This window comes from Macaca nemestrina, chromosome 13 (genome assembly GCF_043159975.1).
Source record: "Macaca nemestrina isolate mMacNem1 chromosome 13, mMacNem.hap1, whole genome shotgun sequence".
Taxonomy (NCBI): Eukaryota; Metazoa; Chordata; class Mammalia; order Primates; family Cercopithecidae; genus Macaca; species Macaca nemestrina.
Window position 1 is genome coordinate 109,243,627 of NC_092137.1, and position 22,560 is coordinate 109,266,186.

General features: G+C 43.7%; 1 protein-coding gene across 9 annotated transcripts in view; it reads right to left on the minus strand.

Annotated features, from left to right (window-relative positions):
- LOC105471843 (LIM zinc finger domain containing 1) overlaps nucleotides 1-22,560 on the minus strand; it is a 151,543-nt gene that overhangs the window by 35,671 nt on the left and 93,312 nt on the right. The gene's annotated exons all lie outside the window — the stretch shown is intronic.

The window sequence follows — 22,560 nt, forward strand, 5'->3', positions numbered from 1 at the left end:
CAACAGCCTCTATCAACTTACAGGACTATTCCATCACCACAGAGTTCTCTTTCATGTTATCTCTGACCATCACATACCTCCGCACACTGCAACACTCCTAACCTCTGGCAACCACTCCTTTGTTTTTCATTTCTATGATTCTGCTATTTAAAGAATGTTACCTAAATGGAATCGTTCACGTGACATCTTAAGGCTTTTCATTCAGCACAATGCCCTGAGACCAAGTTGCTCCACATGCCCACAGTTTGCTCTTGTTTACTGCCAAGTAATATTCCATGACATGGATGCGTAATTTGTTTCACCGTTCACCCGCTGAAGGACATTTAAGTACTTTCCTTCCAATTTGTGGCACTGTGAATAAAACTATAGACATTTCTGTATTGAATATATTTTTACTTCTCTGGGATAAATGCCCAACAGTAAAACTGCTGAGTTGTACGGTAAGTGAATGTTTAGTTTTTAAAGAAACTGCCTGTGATATTGTGACTTTTAATAATAAATCTATTATTGGTCTCTGCCCCCATTTCCTGGCACAGGGCTCCGAAAACTCTTGACTCTCTGAAGTGGTACGTGTCTTTTGCAGGCTAATGTGACAGGTGTGGGGCTGGTTGCTGGAGAACCCATCATGCAGTAAGAAGGCTGAAACTTCCGGCTCCAGCCCCAACCCCTTGGAAACGAGAGGAGCTGGGGATTTCGATAATCACCAGTCGTCAATGATCAAATCAATCATGCCTATGAAATGAAGCCTCCATAAAAACTCAATAGGATAGAGTTTGGGGAATTTCTGGGTTGCTGAACATATGGAGGTGCTGGGAGGGTGGCGCTCCCAGAGGAGAGAAGCTCTGCTGCTTCCCTACACCTTGCCCCATGTATCTCTTCCATCTGGCTGTTCTTAAGTTATGCTAGGTAAGGATTGCTAGGGGGAAGCAGATAGAGATCTTCCTTTTATCTGGTTTCCTCTACCTACATCTGTGACTATTTTAATGAGGGTGGTTGGCACACAGTGACCCTAAACAGAACTCTTCAATAGAGGTCACCTTAATATGACCTGGTTTTATGATCAAAGGTACCATATACTATGAAGATATTTTTAAACTGTTTAATCAATCAATGTAACATTTTATGTGAATGTAAAATAGGTTTGTGGCTCTGTTCCTTTGTTTACAATTTTGCTAGATCTTATTCTCTCCTCTTGGCCTTTTTTTCACTTCGGAATATCCTAATGGGAGTCGGGCGGGAGAAGAGAGGCTGAAGTTCTGAAGGAAGAAAAGATGCAGCAAGAAAGCTTGATTGTCTTCTATCACATTGTATAGATCACCTTCCCATTAGCTTCTCCCTAGGAACTGACCACCCAACCAGCTGATTCTCAGCATAAATAACACAAGGCAAAGAAATTCTCTGCACATTACCCAAGCTACTTACACTGAAACAACGAAGGAGCTAATGTGGCAGGTAAAGCCAAGCAGGAGGTTCAGACACGTCCTCCACTGCCATGGTGGGAGTAAACAAGCCCTGGGGTTTCAGGAGCTGGTGACAGCACTGATGGGCTGCCCTTCCTTTAGCAGCCCATTTTGGCATTCTGGTAAAGTCTATTTCTTCTCGAAAAACAGTTGCTCGCATTATTCCACTGTTGGCTTTACATCATTCCTGGACATATGGAACTTTTACTATGTGCCCATGATGCAATAGGCCCAGTGTGGTACCTAAGAAGTATCCAGCCCACCATCAGTAGAAGATACTACAATCTGCTGAATGAATGAATGAATGAATAAATAAAAGTCATAGCCTCTGCTTCTATGAGTATACAGTGTATAGTTTGGTGCCCAGTGCTGAGTGAACAAGGTTGTTTTTATGTCCCTACTACTCTGAATAAGGATCTGTAACAGTGTGGCCATGGAAAGTTGAGGTGGTGGTCGGGTGCGGTACCTCACGCCTGTAATCCCTGCACTTTGGGAGGCCGAGGCGGGTGGATCACCTGAGGTCAGGAGTTTGAGACTTGGCCAGGAGCCTGGCCAACATGATGAAACCCCATCTCTACTAAAAATACAAAAAATTAGCTGGGCGTGGTGGTGGGCACCTATAATCCCAGCTACTCAGGAGGCTGAGGCAGGAGAATCGCTTGAACCCAGGAGGCAAAGGCTGCAGTGAGCCAAGATCGTACCACTGCACTCAGACCTGGGCAATGAGAGCAAAACTCCGTCTCAAAAGGAAAAAAAAAAAAAAAGAGAGAGAAAGTATAGGCAGTACACAATTCTCCCAAAAAGATTACCTGTAGTCACTTCTCTTATTTAGCTACAAGAGAGTAAAGCTAAAAGAAATATGTTATTTTTCCAAGAGGACAAGGGAGTGGTTTAATTCTGAATAAACACCATAGCTCAACTTTTATATTCAGCATTTTGATACTGTGAAATCATTTTCAGGAATTATTAATGCCACTCTAAGAACTGCAAACAAATTTAATTCGAACTACTACTGCCACGGCAGTGGCATCAGAATAGCCATTGAAGTAGGGTGGGAGGATGTTATTTGAAAATACCAAAAACGTCAGATTCGTCTGAATAGCAGGTCTGCTAGGTGGCTTTTGATGAAGAATTAGGATTGTGTGAGGTCCTCAATACCCTAAGGGTGTTTCTTTTTTTAAATGTTGAAAGTATTTATTTATTTTACTGTTGAAAGTATTTATTTATTTTATTATACTTTAAGTTCTGAGGTAGGTACATATGCAGAATGTACAGGTTTGTTACATGGGTATACATGTGCCGTGGTGGTTTGCTGCACCCATCAACCTGTCATCTACATTAGGTATTTCTCCTAATGCTATCCCTCCCCTAGTCCCCACCCACTGACAGGCCCCAGTGTGTGATGTTCCCCTCCCTGTGTCCATGTGTTCTCATTGATCAACTCCCACTTATGAGTGAGAACATGCGGTGTTTGGTTTTCTGTTCTTGTGATAGTTTGCCGAGAATGATGGTTTCCAGAGTCATCCATGTCCCTGCAAAGGGCATGAACTCATCCTTTTTTATGGCTGCATAATATTCTATGGTGTATATGTGCTACATTTTCTTTATCCAGTCTATCATTGATGGGCATTTGGGTTGGTTCCAAGTCTTTGCTATTGTAAACAGTGTGGCAATCAACATACACGTGCATGTGTCTTTATAGAAAGATTTATAATACTTTGGGTATATAACCAGTAATGGGACTGCTGGGTCAAATGGTATTTCTAGTTCTAGATCCTTGAGGAATCGCCACACTGTCTTCCACAATGGTTGAACTAATATACACTCCCACCAACAGTGCAAAAGTGTTCCTATTTCTCCACATCCACTCCAGCATCTGTTGTTTCCTGACTTTTTAATGATCGCCACTCTAACTGGTCTGAGATGGTATCTCATTGTGGTTTTGATTTCCATTTCTCTAATGACCAGTGATGATGAGCTGTTTTTCATGTTTGTTGGCTGCATAAGTATCTTCTTTTGAGAAGTGTCTGTTCATATCCTTTGCCCACTTTTTGATGTTGTTTTTTTTTTTTTTGAGACGGAGTCTCGCTCTGTCGCCCAGGCTGGAGTGCAGTGGTGCGATCTCGGCTCACTGCAAGCTCTGCCTCCTGGGTTTACGCCATTCTCCTGCCTCAGCCTCCTGAGTAGCTGGGACTACAGGTGCCTGCCACCGCGCCCGGCTAATTTTTTGTATTTTTAGTAGAGACGGGGTTTCACCGTGGTCTCGATCTCCTGACCTTGTGATCCGCCCGCCTCGGCCTCCCAAAGTGCTGGGATTACAGGCGTGAGCCACCGCGCCCGGCCTTTTTTTTTTTTTTTTGTAAATCTGTTTCAGTTCTTTCTAGATTCTGGATATTAGCCCTTTGTCATAGGAATACATTGCAAAAACCTTCTCCCATTCTGTAGGTTGCCTGTTCACTCTGATGATTGTTTCTTCTGCTGGGCAGAAGCTCTTTAGTTTAGTCAGATCCCATTTGTCAATTCTGGCTTTCGTTGCCATTGCTTTTGGTGTTTTACTCATGAAGTCTTTGCCCATGCCTATGTCCTGAATGGTACTGTCTAGGTTTTCTTCTAGGGTTTTTATGGTTTTAGGTCTTACATTTTAAGTCTTTAAACCGTCTTAACTTTTGTATAAGGTGATCTAGTTTCAGCTTTCTGCATATGGCTAGCCAGTTTTCCCAACACCACTTATTAAATAGGGAAACATTTCCCCATGGCTTTTGTCAGGTTTGTCAAAGATCAGATGGTTGTAGATGTGTGGCATTATTTCTGAGGCTTCTGTTCTGTTCCATTGGTCTATATATCTGTTTTGGTATCAGTACCATGCTGTTTTTGTTACTGTAGCCTTGTAGTATAGTTTGAAATCAGGTAGCATGCTGTCTCCAGCTTTGTTCTTTTTGCTTAGGATTGTCTTGGCTATGTGGGCTCTTTTTTGGTTCCATGTGAAATTCAAAGTAGTTTTTTCCAATTCTGTGAAGAAACTCAATGTAGCTTGATGGGGACAGCATTTAATCTATAAATTACTTTGGGCAGTATAGCCATTTTCATGATATTGATTCTTCCTATCCATAAGCATGGAATATTTTTCCATTTGTTTGTGTCCTCTCTTATTTCCTTGAGCAGTGGTTTGTACTTCTCCTTGAAGAGGTCCTTCACATTCCTTGTAAGTTGTATTCCTAGGTGTTTTATTCTCTTAGTAACAACTGTGAATGGGAGTTTACTCGTGATTTGGCTCTCTGTTTGTCTGTTATTGGTGTATAGGAATGCTTGTGATTCTTGCACGTTAATTTTGTATCTCGAGACTTTACTGAAGTTGCTTATCAGCTTAAGGAGTTTCTGGGCTGACACAATGGGGTTTTCTAAATATACAATCATGTCATCTGCAAACAGAGACAATTTGACTTGCTCTTTTCCTAACTGAATACCCTTTATTTCTTTCTCTTGCCTGACTGCCCTGGCCAGAACTTCCAATACTATGTTGAATAGGAGTGGTGAGAGAGGGCATCCTTGTCTTGTGCTGTTTTTTAAAGGTAATGCTTCCAGTTTTTGCCCATTCAGTATGCTATTGGCTGTGGGTTTGTCATAAATAGCTCTTATTATTTTGAGATACACTCCATCAATGCCTAGTTTATTGAGAGTTTTTAGCATGGAGCACTGCTGAATTTTGTCGAAGGCCTTTTGTGCATCTATTGAGATAATCATGTGGTATTTGTCATTGGTTCTGTTTATGTGATGGATTACGTTTATTGATTTGCGTATGTCGAATGAGCCTTGTATCCCAGGGATGAAGCTGACTTTACCGAGGTGGATAAGCTTCTTGATATCTGCTGGATTCAGTTTGCTAGTATTTTATTGAGGATTTTCACACTGATGTTCATCAGGGATATTGGTCTGAAATTTTTTTTGTTGTTGTGTCTCTGCCAGATTTTGGTATCAGGATGATGCTGGCCTCATAAAATGAGTTAGGGAGGAGTCCCTCTTTTTCTATTGTTTGGAATAGTTTCAGAAGGAATGGTACCAGCTCCTCTTTGTACCTCTGGTAGAATTCGGCTGTGGATCTGTTTGGTCCTGGACTTTTTTTGGTTGGTAGGCTATTAATTGCTGCCTCAATTTCAGAACTTGTTCTTGGTCTATTCAGGGATTTGACTTCTTCTTGGTTTAGTCTTGGGAGTGTGTACGTGTCCAGCGATTTATCCATTTCTTCTAGATCTTCTAGTTTATTTGTGTAGAGATGTTTATAGTATTCTCTGATGGCTCTGATGGTAGTCTGTATTTCTGTGGAATCAGTGGTGATACCCCCTTTATCATTTTTCATTGCATCTATTTGATTCTTCTCTCTTTTCTTCTTTATTAGGCTCACTAGTGGTCTATTTTGTTGATCTTTTCAAAAAACCAGCTCCTGGATTCACTGATTTTTTAAAGGGTTTTTCGTGTCTCTATCTCCTTCAGTTCTGCTCTTAGTTATTTCTTGTCTTCTGCTAGCTTTTGAATTTGTTTGCTCTTGCCTCTCTAGTTCTTTTAATTGTGATGTTCAGGTGTCGATTTTAGATCTTTCCTGCTTTCTCTTGTGAGCATTTAGTGCTATAAATTTCCCTCTACACACTGCTTTAAATGTGTCCCAGAGATTCTGGTACATTGTGTCTTTGCTCTCATTGGCTTCAAATAACATCTTTATTTCCGCCTTCATTTTGTTACCTACCCAGTAGTCATTCAGGAGCAGGTTGTTCAGTTTCAACGCAGTTGTGTGGTTTTGAGCGAGTTTCTTAGTACTGAGTTCTACTTTCATTGCACTGTGGTCTGAGAGACTGTTACGATTTCCGTTCTTTTGCATTTGCTGAGGAGTGTTTTACTTCCAATTATGTGGTCAATTTTAGAATAAGTGCTATGTGGTGCTGAGAAGAATGTATATTCTGTTGATTTATGGTGGAGAGTTCTGTAGATGTCTATTAGGTCTGCTTGCTCCACAGCTGAGTTCAAGTCCTGGTTAATTTTCTGTCTCATTGATCTGTCTAATATTGACAGTGAGGTGTCAAAGTCTCCCACTATTATTGTGTGGGAGTCTAAGTCTCTTTGTAGATCTCTAAGAACTTGCGTTACAAATCTGGGTAGTCCTGTATTGAGTGCATATATATTTAGAATAGTTAGCCCTTCTCATTGCATTGATCTCTCTACCATTACGTAATGCCCTTCTTTGCCTCTTTTGATCTTTGTGGTTTAAACTCTGGTTTATCAGAGACTAGGATTGCAGCTCCTGGTTTTTTCTGCTATTTGCTTGGTAAATATTCCTCCACCCCTTTATTTTGAGCCTATGTGTGTCTTTTCATATGAGATGGATCTCCTGAATACAGCACACTGATGGGTCTTGACTCTTCATCCAATTTGCCATTCTGTGTCTTTTAATTGGGGCATTTAGCCCGTTTACATTTAAGGTTAATATTGTTATGTGTGAATTTGATACTACCATTATGATGCTAGCTGGTTATTTTGCCGTTAGTTGACGCAGTTTCTTCATAGCGTTGATGGTCTTTACAATTTGGTATGCTTTTGCAGTGGCTGGTACTGGTTGTTCCTTTCCATGTTTAGTGCTTCCTTCAGGAGCTCTTGTAAGGCAGGCCTGGTGGTAACAAACTCTCTCAGTGTTTCCTTGTCTGTAAAGGATTTTATTTCTCCTTTGCTTATGAAGTTTTGTTTGGCTGGATATGAAATTCTGGATTGAAAATTCTTTAAGAATGCTGAATATTGGCCCCCATTCTCTTCTGGCTTGTAGGGTTTCTGCCGAGATCCACTGTTAGTCTGATGGGCTTCCCTTTATGGGTAACCCGACCTTTCTCTCTGGCTGCCCTTAACATTTTTTCCTTCATTTCAACCTTGGTGATCTGATGATTATGGGTCTTGGCGCTGCTCTTCTCGAGGAGTATCTTTCAGGTGTTCTATTTACTTAATTTGAATGTTGGCCTGCCTTGCTAGGTTGGAGAAGTTCTCCAAGATAATATCCTGAAGAGTGTTTTCCAACTTGGTTCCATTCTCCCTGTCACTTTCAGGTATACCAATCAAACATAGATTTGGTCTTTTCACATAGTCCTATATTTCTTGGAGGCTTGCTTTGTTTCTTTTCACTTTTTTCCCTCTGATCTTGTCTTCACGCTTTATTTCATTGAGTTGATCTTCAATCTCTGATATCCTTTCTTCTGCTTGATCGATTTGGCTATTGATACTTGTGTATGCTTCATGAAGTTCTTGTGCTGTGTTTTTCAGCTCCATCAGATCATTTACGTTCTTCTCTAAACTGGTTATTCTAGTTAGCAATTCATCTAACCTTTTTTCAGCGTTCTTAGCGTCCTTGCATTGGGTTAGCACATGTTCCTTTATCTCGCAGGAGTTTGTTATTACCCACCTTCCGAAGCCTACTTCTGTCATTCGTCAAACTCATTCTCCTTCCAGTTTTGTTCCCTTGCTGGTGAGGAGTTGTGATCCTTTGGAGGAGAAGAGATGTTCTGGTTTTTGGAATTTTCAGCCTTTTTGTGCTGGTTTTTCCCCATCTTTGTGGATTTATGTACCTTTGGTCTTTGAAGTTGGTGACCTTCAGATGGGGTCTCTGAGTGGATGTCATTTTTGTTGATGTTGACGCTATCCCCTGTTTGTTAGTATTCCTTCTAACAGTCAGACCCCCCCTCTGCTGCAGGTCTGCTGGAGTTTGCTGGAGGTCCGCTCCAGACCCTGTTTGCCTGGGTATCACCGGTGGAGGCTGCAGGAACAGCAAAGATTGCTGTCTGTTCCTTCCTCCGGATGCTTCATTCCAGAGGGGCACCCACCAGATGCCAGCCAGAGCTCTCCTGCGTGAGGTATCTGTCGGCCCCTACTAGGAGGTGTCTCCCAGTTAGGATACATGGGGATCAGGGACCCACTTGAGGAGGCAGGCTATCCCTTATCAGAGCTCCAATGCTGTGCTGGGAGATCTGCTGTTCTCTTCAGAGCTGCCAGGTAGGGACAGCTGAAGCTGTGCCCACAACCACCCCTTCCCCCAGGTGCTCTGTCCCCGGGAGGTGGGGGTTTTATCTATAAGTCCCTGACTGGGGCTGCTGCCTTTTTTTCAGAGATGCCCTGTCCAAAGAGGAGGGAATCTCTGCCGGTAGCGGCCTTGCTGAGCTGCGGTGGGCTCTGCCAAGTTTGAACTTCCCAGCGGTTTTGTTTACATTGTGAGAGTAAAACCACCTGCTCAAGCCTCAGCAATGGTGGGCGCCCCTCCCCCAACCAAGCTCGAGCATCCCAGGTCGAGCTCAGTCTGCTGTGCTGGCACAAGAATTTCAAGCCAGTGGATGTTAGCTTGCTGGGCTCTTGGGGTGGGACCCACCAAGCCAGATCTCTTGGCTCCCTGGCTTCAGCCCACTTTCCAGGGCTGTGAATGATTCTGTCTCGTTGGCATTCCAGGCGCCGCTGGGGTATGAAAAAAAACTCAAATGCCACCACTGGGGTATGAAAAAAAAAACAAAAAACTGCAGTTAGCTCAGTGTCTGCCCTAAAGGTCGCCCAGTTCTGTGCTGGAAACCCAGGGCCCTAGTGGTGTAGACGTAGGAGGGAATCTCCTGGTCTGTGGGTTGCGAAGACCGTGGGAAAAGTGCAGTATCTGGGCCAGGGTGCACGGTACAGTCCCTAATGGCTTCCCTTGGCTAGAAGAGGGAGTTCCCCGATCCCTTGCACTTCCCGGGTGAGGCAACGCCCCACCCTGCTTCGGCTCACCCTCCTTGGGCTGCACCCACTGTCCAACCAGTCCCAATGAGATGAACTGGGTACCTTAGTTGGAAATGCAGAAATCACCCGCTTTCTGTGCCAATCTCGCCGGGAGCTGCAGAACGGAGCTGTTCCTATTTGCCATCTTGCCAGCAAATCCAGGGCGTTTCTTAAGAGGTTCTATACTCTAATCAACCCTCATGGCTAAGTTGGGTCTTTGGGAGATCCCACAGGACAGGTCTGAACCCCAAATGTTCCTTAAATCCACTCACAGCAGAGCGATTTCTACTTTATGAAAACAGTTGATGAATTTGTCATTTTTTGATCATCTACTGCGTGTTGACCTGACTGACCTACTGTGGCAAATCTGGGACCCCAGCTGCATGGGTCCAATAGCTTGGTTAAGGGCCCCCACTCACTGCACAGTGATGCAAAGTTGGCACACAGTAGTGTCCTGTAAAGAAGGTTGTAGAGCTTTAGATTCCAACTGTCTGCTAACTTTATGGTTTTAGTCAAAACTAACTCCACCTCTGACATAAGGCATGGCCAAAAACAAATAAGCTACTTAGAGATATCATACAAAAAACTACAGCTATTTCTAGCAGCTTAAATAATTAAAGCCTGGATAAACTCATGAAAATAGCAGCCAACATTTTTTAAAAAGCAGCTTTTAAAAAACCACTAGCAGCTTAAAATTACTCCTCTTAAGAAGTAACGATGGAATTATGTACATCATTACCAAATATTTCATCTGTAGGATTTAAAAGCCAAACTGGACATTTTAACCAATTGTCTCTAAAATATAGGACTCCAATACAGAAAAAGAGGAGTGCTTAGTAAATGCTTCACTCTATTCCACAAAGAGATTTGTATAACTGATGACTAAACGGAGCACTTGGCAATAACAACTACTAGATGAAGCTTCTCCAACTGCATTCAAAGGCTTCCAGGTCATAATGGGGCATCTGAATTGTTGGGGTGGCCTGGTTAAATTACCATATGCCAAAATGAACTGTTTCCACTATCATCCTCTATCCTGCTCAAATGGAAAAATATAATCTAATTTTCCCCAGACTACGAAAAACAAAACAATCATGACACGCAAGTAAAGATAATGAAACTGGGAAGTTCCTTCCCATTTCGTAGCTTCCAGAACAAATGCACTGTGTTTTATTTCAACAGAGAGTGAGAAAATAGACAAAGTTTGGCCACAAAAAGATTTGAATTTGTAATTAGTATGCCATTTGGCCTTGTCAGTTTTTTTTCCCCTAATTCTTGAACAGGCAAAAAGAAATTATTCATTACCACAGAAGCAAGAGAGTGATAAAGAAATAATGTACACTTCCTCAAGCTAGCTTAAAATAAAGAAAATAGCACGTTTTTTATGTGTTTGTATTAGCATTGCTTATTGGGATTATTATCAAAGGCAGAGCTACTGTGGCTTTGTTACGTATGTTAAAAATAACTGAAGAGTCACTAAAAGATTATCACCTAACAAAGATGAAATGAACGAAACAAATTCTCTCCCTATGCACCATCAACCCCATCCCAGGGGCCCAAACCATCCCAAACACTGGAATCAAAGTCCAGAAATTACAATGAGGTTGTAATTGTGAGAAGGCTATTTGCATCTGACAGTTTGCAAGAAACTCCCTCTGAAATGAAACTTAATCTAAGAGTTAAGAGACTCTCTTTGGTGTTGCAGATAGGTTTCTAGCATCCCAAACTTTATGATATCTTAACTGCATTTATTTCCCTTAAAAGGAAAATGAGTGAAATGCCATTCGATTATCAGGTTGAAATATTTCTGGAAGGAAACTAGCAGGCACCTATTTAAGTCTTAAAATCAGCTAAAATACAGTGTTTCAGATGGAATATCATCAGCCACAAAAAAAGAGAAAGAATTAGATCCTGTCAGTTGTGGCATCATGATGAGACTGGGGTACATTATGTTAAGTGAGATAAGTCAGGCACTGAACGACAAATGCCAGATGTTCTCACTCATATGTGAAAGCAAACATAAAATTGAACTCATAGAAGTAGAGCACAGAGTTGGTTATTAGAGGGTGGGAAGGGTGGCTGGGAGGGGAGACAGGGAGAGGTTGCTTAAGGGACTCAACATTACAGCCAAATAACAGGAATAGTTCTCGGGTTCCTCAGCACTATAGAGTGACTAATGTTAACAATAATTTATTGCATATGTCCAAAAAGCTAGAAGAGGAATGTGAAAGTTCTAAACCCAAGGAAATGATAAATGTTTGAAGTGATGGATATGCTGGTTACCCCGATTTGATCCTTATGCATTACATGCATGCATCAAAATAACACATGTACCCCATAAATATGTACAATTATTATGTATCAATAAAAAATTCCTCCTCCAGTATCTGAGGGAAAAGTATCCTAGTTTTATTCCCAAAGCCCACAAAAGAGAGGCAAAACAGAGTGGCCACTCAGAAGCCCCAGGCAGAGGTGTGTCGAGGGACAGCCCAGAGAAGGCAGGAATGGCCCCACATTCAACCTCAACGCCCATGGGGTTCTGCAATACAAGGCAGGTCTGAAAGTGCTGTGTTGCCTCTGAGACACTGCCCACAACAGGCAGAAAGTACTGCAAATAAATAGTTCAGTTACTCAATCCTAACCAGTTTTTAAAGTCTTGACGGCCTATGTGGTGGCCTGTTGCTTAAGAAGCGCCTCTCCCTGGATGATCTCTAAAAAAGTTTCTAACATGAACCAAGCAACAAATACCTGCCCACAAAGGACTCTGTAAAGGACATGGAGCCTGGGGAAGGGAAAGGAGAAAGACTGAAATCAAGCTCCTCCCAGCACTCTCTCCTTTCCCGTGATATTCCCTGAGTGCCTCAGACACTCTTGTGACGCTCTTGCTCCCTGCAACAAGCCATCCTGTCCCTATGATAATGGAGACACTTCCATCACACAGGAAACCCATCATGGAAAGACATGAGACTGGATGGGAAAACAGAATGGGCAGCAAAAAGGTGTAATCATTAAAAGCAGAACACTAACAAATGACTGTACAATGGCAAGCCTGTTTCTGTAAGCCCGTGCGCTTGGATGTGTAAGTGCTTTGGGATGGGATCACTGGATTGTACTGTTTTGGTTTGGCAAGTTGTATTTGTCAACTTTTATCAGCCCAACAGCAATATAGCTTATTACAGAAAATGTATGAAAGGCAGAGAAGAATCCCTCATATTCCTGCCAACTAGAAACAAACTTTAACATTTTGAACTCTATTCTTTTTAAAATACATGTACACGGCTGGGCATGGTGGCTCACGCCTGTAATCCCAGCACTTTGGGAGGCCGAAGTGGGTGGATCACAAGGTCAGGAGTTCAAGATCAGCCTGACCAACATGGTGAAACTCTGTCTCTACTAAAAATACAAAAATTAGCCAGGCATGATGGCAGGTGCCTGTATTCCCAGCTACTCAGGAGGCTAAGGCAGGAGAATCACTTGAACCCAGGAGGTGGAGGTTGCAATGAGCCGAGATGGCTCAACTGCACTCCAGCCTGGGCAACAGAGCGAGACTTCGTCTCAAAACAAAACAAAAACATGTACACATATAGGATATATGATCTTAAATATAAATACAGGGTTGTTGCAAGGTGACTTTAGAATTATCTTTAAATGTGATGATCAACATTTCTAGCACTGGGTGAAACATATAAAGGACACATAATTTTCTGGATGAATGCCACTGTCCCCTTTTTCTCCTGAACTTTCTGCTCATCAGAAACCTGCCCAGTCCTCAAGTACCTGCTCAAGATCTTCTCCAGGAAGCTTTCTTGACATTCCAGGCCTTATCAATCTTCTGTTCAGCAGCCACAGCAGCCACTGTGTGTCCCATGCAGTGAGTGGGTAAGATTTTCATTGGATATAATGTTGTGTTTTGTATTGCAAAGGTGCTCCTCATCTCCTCAAGAACACCAGGAGGCCCTTAAGTAGACATTTCTTTTTTGTTTGTTTGTTTTGAGACGGAGTCTCGCACTGTCGCCCAGGCTGGAGTGCAGTGGCGCAATCTCGGCTCACTGCAAACTCTGCCTCCCGGGTTCATGCCATTCTCCTGCCTCAGTCTCCTGAGTAGCTGGGACTACAGGCGCCCGCCACCACGTCTGGCTAATTTTTGTATTTTTAGTAGAGACGGGATTTCACTGTGTTAGCCAGGATGGTCTCCATCTCCTGCCCTCATGATCTGCCCGCCTCAGCCTCCCAAAGTGCTGGGATTACAGGCATGAGCCACCGTGCCCAGGCTGTGTTTTGTTTTGTTTTGTTTTGAGACAGAGTCTCACTCTGTCGCCAGACTGGAGTGCAGTGGTGCAATTTTCACTCACCGCAACCTCTATCTCCTGGGTTCAAGTGATTCTTGTGCCTCAGCGTCCCGAGTAGCTGGAATTATAGGCATATGCAACCACACCAGGCTAATTTTTTATTTTTAGTAGTAGAGACAGGGTTTCACCATGTTGGCCACGCTGGTCTCGAACTCCTGACCTCAGGTGATCCGCCCGCTCCAGCTTCCCAAAGTGCTGGGATTACAGGCATGAGCCACCACGCCCAGCCTCTGTTGAATCTTTATACCCCTCATGGCACCAAGTACACTGTCATCATGCAATTAATCAAACTGGACATCTTGAGAGAAGTCCCTAGACTGCCCGCAGAGGGCGTCTAAAGAGGACAAGCCCTGGTGAGCTGTGTCTCTCCCCAGACACCCAGACAGCTCAGTCTATCTTGTGGCCTTCGGCGTAACTTTCTCTCCTCAAGAAAGACAGCTCAATTAACCAGAATCACTATAGTTTGAAATCTACAAGCCATCTCACAATTATTTTTCTTCCATGGTCCCTCAAATAAGCAGTGTTTGGTCAGTTTAAAAACATTCTTGGGCTGGGCTTGGCACCTCACGCCTGTAATCCCAGCACTTTGGGAAGCTGAGGCGGGAGGATCACCTGAGCTCAGGAGCTGGAGACCAGCCTGGGCAACATGGTGACACCCCATCTCTACAAAAAATACAAAAATTAGCCGGGCATGTTGGCATGCACCTGTAGGCGCTACTAAGGATGCTGAGGTGGGAGGACTGCTTGAGCCTGTGAGCTGTGATCGAGCTGTGATCACGCCACTGCACTCCAGCCTGGGAGACATAGCTACTGTCTAAAAAAAAAAAAAAAAAAAAACCTTCACATTTTCTCTCATAGGTTAGGTGATTTTTGTTTAGAAACTTTTACTAGAAAATGTCTCTGTACTAGTTCCTTCATATTTCAAATCACATATCTTTTTATTCTTTTATTGTTATGCATATTGTGATCCATTAACATACATTCTCACACCTAAACATCTTTTTTAAAAGATAACATTGTGTTCTGGTCAAAACAGACAAATTAGAGGAAGCCATATTTCCAATACAGAATGGCAGTATTTTTAGCTAGGAATGCTGACTTAGGAGAACGCCCACATCACCAGTGACAGCCTCCAGTGTGTCAGGAGCTCTTGACATGGCTGTAGTGGCTGCAGCACCAGAGTCTCTGGCTCTAAATCACACCCTTATTTTAGTTCTGACTCAGTCAAGGCTATCTCCCCGGACACTGACCTTCAGCTACACCGGGAGGGAAGTCCGTGGGAGTTTTTATTTCGCGACTAAGCTTAATGTGGGGTTTACTTGCCTCAGTAAGGTAAAAGAAAACCATGAGAATTTCAGAATAGAAGAACAGAATAAAAAACATTTTACTTGATTCAAGTGAAAACAATGAACCCCTTCAAATTCAAATGTACATATCTTTCACTGCCAGTTATTTTCTTTGTGACACAGAACATGTTTTGTGTAGATTTTACTGCATTAAACAGCATTTGAAAATACTGACCAGGATGAAGCAGAGGAACTAAAAAAGTATATGTATACACACATATATACACACATATATACATATACACATATACACATACACACACATATATATTTTGCTGAATTTAAAAAGGTTTCCTCTCTTTCATTAACTTTTAATTTTGTGAAATGTACACAGAAAGGCAAGGGATTATTTCAGCTACCGCAACTTAGACTTTGCCATCAGTGCAATGAAAAAAGTTGTGGAAATGATATAAGGTCAGGAGGTCAACTTCTGTAAGCTGGTGCTCATGTAACACCGCCCAGCTACAGCCAGGCTGGCAGCATCTCCCGGGGGTCTCAGTTGCTCCTCTTGTTCTGCAGGCTCCTGTGCTCAGCCTTCCTCTCTCCCCACAGAGCTCACCATTCTCTGTCATGGAATGAAGCTATGGTTTTTGAAAGCAGTTCACAGGGCTAAGTAGGAAGCTCTTTGTTCCATTCCTTACCTCTTCTCAAAAAGCGGTATTCTATACATCTAGCAATAATATATAAAATTATGGCAATTACCCACTTAGACAGACCCCTTGTGTCCTGTAGGAGGCAGCACTGGGATATTGCGGGGTGCTGGTGATGCAGTCACTGCCGCCTCCGTGAATCTCTGTCCTCTGTGAGCAGCACTGAGGCCTTGTCAGTAGAGGGTGCTGGAGAGATGCAGGAGGAAGAGGTGTGCTTCCCAGTCCTGCCTGCTCCCTGGGCAAAGCTCCTGCAGCACTCTGGCTTCTTCGGTGTCTAGCTCCCGCAGGGCATGGTGGCCAGCACCAGCTTCCCTGGCACCGGCCCCTCGAAAGTTTTGCAGCAGAGTGCCTTGGACCCTGATGGTGCATGCAGCCAGCAGCACCCACCCCTTGGCAGTCAGCTATGTAGGGGGTGCCTTGGGTGAGGGTCCTCACTGGGAACAGCCTTCCCTGGTACTCGAAAGGGGGATTTACAGCAATCTGTGCCAGCGACTTTTCTGCCATGCAGCGCACCCTGGTAGCGTGACCCTGGGCACGGAGGAGGGCTCCTCCCTGGGCGCTCTAACTCAGCTCTAGGGTCCGTGGCTGCTCCTTACAGCGGCTATTCCTATACTCTTGCTTTCTCTTCCCTTACTAGCCAATTCCTTATTACTCCAAAACCCTGTTAGAGTTAGTAATTCTATCTTTATATTAAACCTTTCCTATTCAAATTAGTGTGTGGGTTTTCTCTCCTGGTTGGACCCAGGCCAACAGAGGCAGCCTATATCAGGACTCTGCAGCTGATGGTACTTAGACCTTTTGGGCTCTTTCTCCAAGATCTCACTTACCAATTTAAACAACTGTATTTACATTCAAAACTAGGAAGAGACTGGGGGAGAAGTGTGTTACCACGTAAAGGTACAAAATAAAAAACCCGTCAGTTAAATGGGAGTCCGGTTCACTGAAACCCCCCCTCCCGGGTTCAAGCAATTCTCTGCCTCAGCCTCACGTGCAGCTGGGATTACAGGCGCATGCCACCACGCCTGACTAATTTTTGTATTTGTAGTAGAGACAGGTTTCACCATCTTGGCCAGGCTGGTCTTGAATTCCTGACCTCGTGATTCGCCTGTCTCAGCCTCCTGAAGTGCTGGGATTACAGCCATTCTTTTTTTTTTTTTTTTTTTTGAGATGAAGTCTTGCTCTTGTCCCCCAGGCTGGAGTGTGACGGTGTGATCTCGGCTCACTGCCACCTCCACCTCCTGGGTTCAAGCGATTCTCCTGCTTCAGCCCCCCGAGTAGCTGGAATTACAGGCACCTGCCACAATGCTCAGCTAATCTTTGTATTTTTAGAGATGGGGTTTCACCATGTTGGCCAGCCTGGTCTTGAACTCCTGACCTCAGGTGATCCACCCGCCTGGGCCTCCCAAAGTGCTGGGGTTACAGGCGTGAGCCACCGTGCCCGGCCACAGCCATTCTTTATTTATGTAAATGAGAGGCCACACATGGACTCACTGTTCAAGTCAGGGCCAGAAGATACGGCCACCCCACACCCCCAGTGTAGACCTCCCCATCCTGATGGCACTTTCTGGTCCCAGTGACATGTCTGGGGGCCACTCAATGTGAGCCCCTGAGTTCCTCTGTGACCCCAGCAAAGAGGCAAAGAGGGACACACACCCACTGGTCAGTCCTCAAGGAACAAGAGGAGAATAAAGGAACCGAGGCGGTCAGTGAACTTTGCTTTTGTTGAAGATGACTGGGAGGGTGCTAGGACAGCAGCTCCTCGGAGAGTCGCTGCGCTCTGCTGCGCCTGGCCGTGAGGGCTTCTGTGAAGCTTTACTGTGAGTGTGCCGCACGCTTTCCTGTCATGGTCATTCCTGAGCCTCCCTTCCTGTCACATCACTCCCACAATAGAATGAAGCAGCAGCCTGTTTTCTAAATAGTCCCTCGATTTCAGGACATCTGTGGTGAAAAGGACCATGTGTACCACTTAACACTGACGTGTGTGGCGTCTCTCCAGAGGTGTGGCCAGGACAAGCTGTCACATTCAGAAGGCACAGCTTCAGGGGCCTGAAAGCCAGCCCTGGGAGGGCTGGAAGATTTGCCTCATGCTAGTGGAAGGGGCAATGTTCTGGATGAGCTTCTTTGTTTTCTGAGGGGATTGGGAAAAATCTAAAATGTAATGCAGTAATAGTCTGGACAATTTGTTACAAAATGAGCTTTTAGGAGATGACATATTACCTCATTATTTCTTCTCTTTCCTCATCATCTACCTCTCTCCCAATCCCCATTGGTATAGACATTAAATTGAACAGCTGGCATGCTGAATTAACATGAGAGTCACTGAAAACTGAGTGCTGCATGAGAGCTGGCAGCTGGCACACCAGAGAGCCCTGCAGTCCTTCCCTGCCCCAGACATCCTGCTAGAAGGAGACCCCAACCTGACACAGGTCAGTTATTGCACAGACTTCCGTGAGCTTTGCCTAGCCTACTTCCTCCCTCTCTAACCTTGCTGGAGTCTTTGAGGACAATGCTCCCTCCTCTTTCCTCTGAAGCCACAAAGGGGCCACAGCCAGCATCCAGTCCCCATCTCAACCACAAACCTCCAAGAAATACTACTTCTAAAGAACGGCGGTGTGCAAGAGAGAATCACAAGAAAAGCTTGGTGGGAGAACCGCCACAATGGAGCCCAGGGAGATGATTTCAGGAAATTTTGTGATTGAGGCACAAGGATGGACACACATACACAACTGTGTGAAAACTTTTTAACATTTAATTACTTAAATAATATAAAATAAAACTTGAATTTCCTGACTGTAGGGCAACAAAACTCCCTGCTCTAATCCTTTCATAAACAGCACTGGCACCAGGGATTTCAGTTCAGGATGGCAAACGTGCACCTGTATGACTCTGGGCCAATCCAGTCCTTTAATTCAAACCTTTCACCGACTATTAGTAAAGCCTAAGACAGAACAATGTCTTCTATGGCAGCTCATAAATAAAAAAGCAAAAATGTAACCAAAACTAACTTGGCACGAGGCCAAATTCATAGGCTGAGAAAACAGAACAAAATAACTGAGCTTCAAAGAGCTTAGAACCTATTAGGAAAGCAAATCAAACGGTGAAACTGAGAGTGGTTCAAATAAACTAATAAATACAGTGACTGTTTGGACTGAATATAAGTAGAAGAGGTCTGACCCTCTAATGATAGCACCTATGCTGGTTGTATAAAAAGTCAATAATTTAAGCCTATTTAAAAGCAGCAGTCATTTTTACTCTTCTATGTATGGCAATATTCTAACCTGTCAGAGACAAACCACCACATGACTATTTCAAGAGACAGTTTTATTCTTTTAAATAAAACTGCACTGAAATACAGAAAATAATTCTGTGTTAAAAGAATACATAAAAAGAATCTCACCAAATCAATTAGTAAGAATTAAGATGCTGGCAAAAAACAAAGGGACAGAAGAGCAGGAAGCAATTCAAAAGGCAAAAGCAAATCTTCCACTGCCGTCATGATGAACATTAAATGTTCTACGTCAGAGCAGAGCAGAGGATACATGGATGCTTCCTGGAGTGGAGGGTGAAGGGGACGGGGGAGTCACCTGGTACACTTTATTAACCTGAGCACAAACATAATCAGAAGAACAATATAATGGCTCATAAGGCAATGTCAGTGCTTTCTCATTCAGAAATCAATGTGTACACTTGCTATGCAGGTACAGATTGCCTCTAAGTAATCTGCTTATATAAACAGACTTGTCAAGGTCAATTTACCTTCCTTTTGGTTTCATATTTTCATCTACATTTAAGTAGCCTGAGCCAGTATTCCAGTTCTCCGAGGCCACAATCCCAGGCACTCACGTACAGCTCTGCAGAAGCTGCTGAAGTCACACCGCTACTCACATGTTGGTTCTATAGCAGTGTCTGCATTCCCTTTTACATCTTCAAAGCTGAGGAGGCACAGAGGCTTGTCTTTGGCTCGCTTACCATTTTCATTTGGCCCCAAATACCATTTTATGCAATAAGGTCTAGCACTGCCTGATAAAGAACAAGGTGTCCAGAACATCAGGACTCTGGCTACATTCTCCCTTGAGTTTTCCTTCACTGTTCATCACGCTCTCTGAGAACGCACGTTGCCTGATTTTCAGACACCTGAACCCTACATCCTGTGCAGCATCAGCACTTAACTTTTAACATGGTGTCTTTCAAGGTGGAGAAGATGGCTGAATTCAGCGGATGAAATCACTGACACGAGCTACTTAGGAAGAAAAGGGCAATTAACTTTCTGCTTTTCAAACATGTGTGGCTTCCCAAAGAGTAAAAAGGGAAAGTATTAGCCGGGCTGGATGGCTCAAGCCTATAATTCCAGCACTTTGGGAGGCCAAGGCGGGTGGATCACCTGAGGTCAGGAGTTTGAGACCAGCATGGCCAACATGGTGAAAACCTGTCTCTACTAAAAATACAAACATTAGCGAGGCGTGGTGGCAGGCACCTGTACTCCCAGCTACTCGGGAGGCTAAGGCAGGAGAAACGCTTGGACCCAGGAGGTGGAGGTTACAGTGAGCCAAGGCTGCACCACTGCACTCCAGCCGGGGTGACAAGAGCAAAACTACATCTCAAAAAAAAAAAAAATCTATTCTGTGAAGGAGGCATATATGCAAAGCGGCCCCAAATGTGAAGGAGCTGAGACACTAAAGAAGGAGGAAGACAAATCTAGTTTGTTGGTACTGGGTGATTTACTGAGGGAACTTACAGACAGAAGTGTGGTCTCGGTCAGCCACAAGACAGGCAGATCTCTGCACCACTGCCCCCAGACCCAGGGCTTACAGACCATGAGGAAAGGGCATGCGTGCAGAGAACCCTCCAGAACATGGATGCTGTGCGCATCACAGCCTGGAATCTGTGTGGCAACATCCAGGCTGACATGCTCTCACACTAGGGACAGTAAGTAAAGTAGTAATCAGGAGGCATTCAAAGGTCTTGAAGGAGGTTGATCAGAAGTCAACATGGCATGCTATAACAGATGTCTTAGAAAAAAAAAAAAGGCAACATGGCAGATTAGCAGCCAAGATGGAGTCCCTTTTGTTTCCACAGCATACAATCATTTGACATTTAAAATGAAACACAATAAATCCTCCTTGAGTAGGTCTAAATCTGTTAATATAAAAACATTCACTTCTTTTACAAATCATATTCAACTAGCAAAGGGAGAAACTCAAGCTCCTAAAAATAACTGACTTGCAGAAGTCAATTACTAAGTAGTTATTCAAGATACTGGACCCAGTCCGTGGGCTATCCCCAGACTCTTCACCCACTCTACACCTATGTCTCACTCAGCAACTTAAAACAAGTGTGTTTACACTCAAAACTAGGAAGGGATGGGGGGAGGTAAATATTATCAAGTACAGGTACAGAATAATAAAATTTTCAGTTAAATGAGAGCCCAAGTCAGTCTACCCCATTCTTTATATATCTAAGCCAGAGGCTAGAAGCGGACTCATTAAGTGTCCCACACTCTGTAAGCCAAGTTCATCCTGTCATAATAAATTTAAATTGTCTGACAAATCAAACGATTCCATCTCTGCTCCACAGAGGTAAAAGTAGTAACTTGAGATGCTCATTTTTCTGAATCTAATCTTTTACACCCACATTATCATTTTCACTTTCTAACAACATTAAGAAATACTGGTTTTTTTGTTTTGACACAAAATATGAAAGGCTTAATGATTACCATAGGAAGACAGACTAGATTAAGGTAAAGAATCCTACTTTTTTCCACCCTCCTCCTCCCACTCAACCTCCAAATTACTCGTATTAGAGCCACCGGTGGTGAAATCCTGGTGTGGCGTACATCCCAACAGACACACAGGCAGCTAACAGCAGAGGGAGCCTCAGGGGCTTTGCTGTATTCCTGACTACTGGGATAGATGTTTGGATGGGGCACAACCACTGATAACCCCTAGATAAATGAAAAACTATAATGTGTTAGTTACATAAAAGGGAAATATTAAAACTGTGCCACTCATCATGATACATATTTCAAAAAATTTAAACCCTTTGATTACTGAAGATTCCCAACATATATTAAATGAGTACAACGAATCCCTCTGAACCATTACCCAGCTCCAAAAGTCATCGACTCGTGATCAATTTGTTCTATCTACTCATCAACCATAAATTTTGAAACAAATTCCCTACATTGTATCATTGGATCCCTGAGTTCTTAAGCTCCTGTGATATAATTAAGCTCCGATTTCCCATAGCAGCACAGTTAATCTTGAGGGAGGCTCAGTAGAGGGATGCCTGAATTCTACTATTTTTAAAAATCACACTTTTCAGTGAGGCAGGCTGTGTTCTGGTTTTCTTTTTCTTTTCTCTTTTTTTTTGAGACAGGGTCTCACTCTGTTGCCCAGGCTGAAGTACAATGGAGTGATCTCACCTCACTATAGTCTCAACCTCCCAGGCTCAAGCAATCCTCCAGCCTCAGCCTCCCAAGTTGCCAGGACTATAGGTGCATGCCACCACACTTGGCTAATTTTTGTATTTTTTGTGGAAACGTGGTTTTGCCATGTTGACCAGTCTGGTCTTGAACTCCTGGACTCAAGTGATCCACCCGCCTTGGCCTCCCAAAGTGCTGGGGTTACAGGCATGAGCCACTGAGCCTGGCCTTCCCCTGGTTTCAAATCTTGATCTCCTAAACCGAGACGCCTCTGCAGCTGCCACGGGACAAAGGAAGGGCCTCAGGAACGGAATCTGCAGTCTAGGCCACATAGCCTTCTCTCTTCACATCACCTCCATGGAGAATCGCTGACTTTGTTTCATACACCACAATCCACAGGGAAATCCTGTCTGGGGAAAAAATGACTCTTTAAAGCTTCTGAATGGACCAACCCTTTCTTTTTATATTTGGAGGAAACTGGGCTTCAGAGAGGCCCAAGGTGAAGTTCCACTTCCTCACATGCTAACCAAGCTAATTAAAGGATGCAATGTCAAACAAACACAGTAA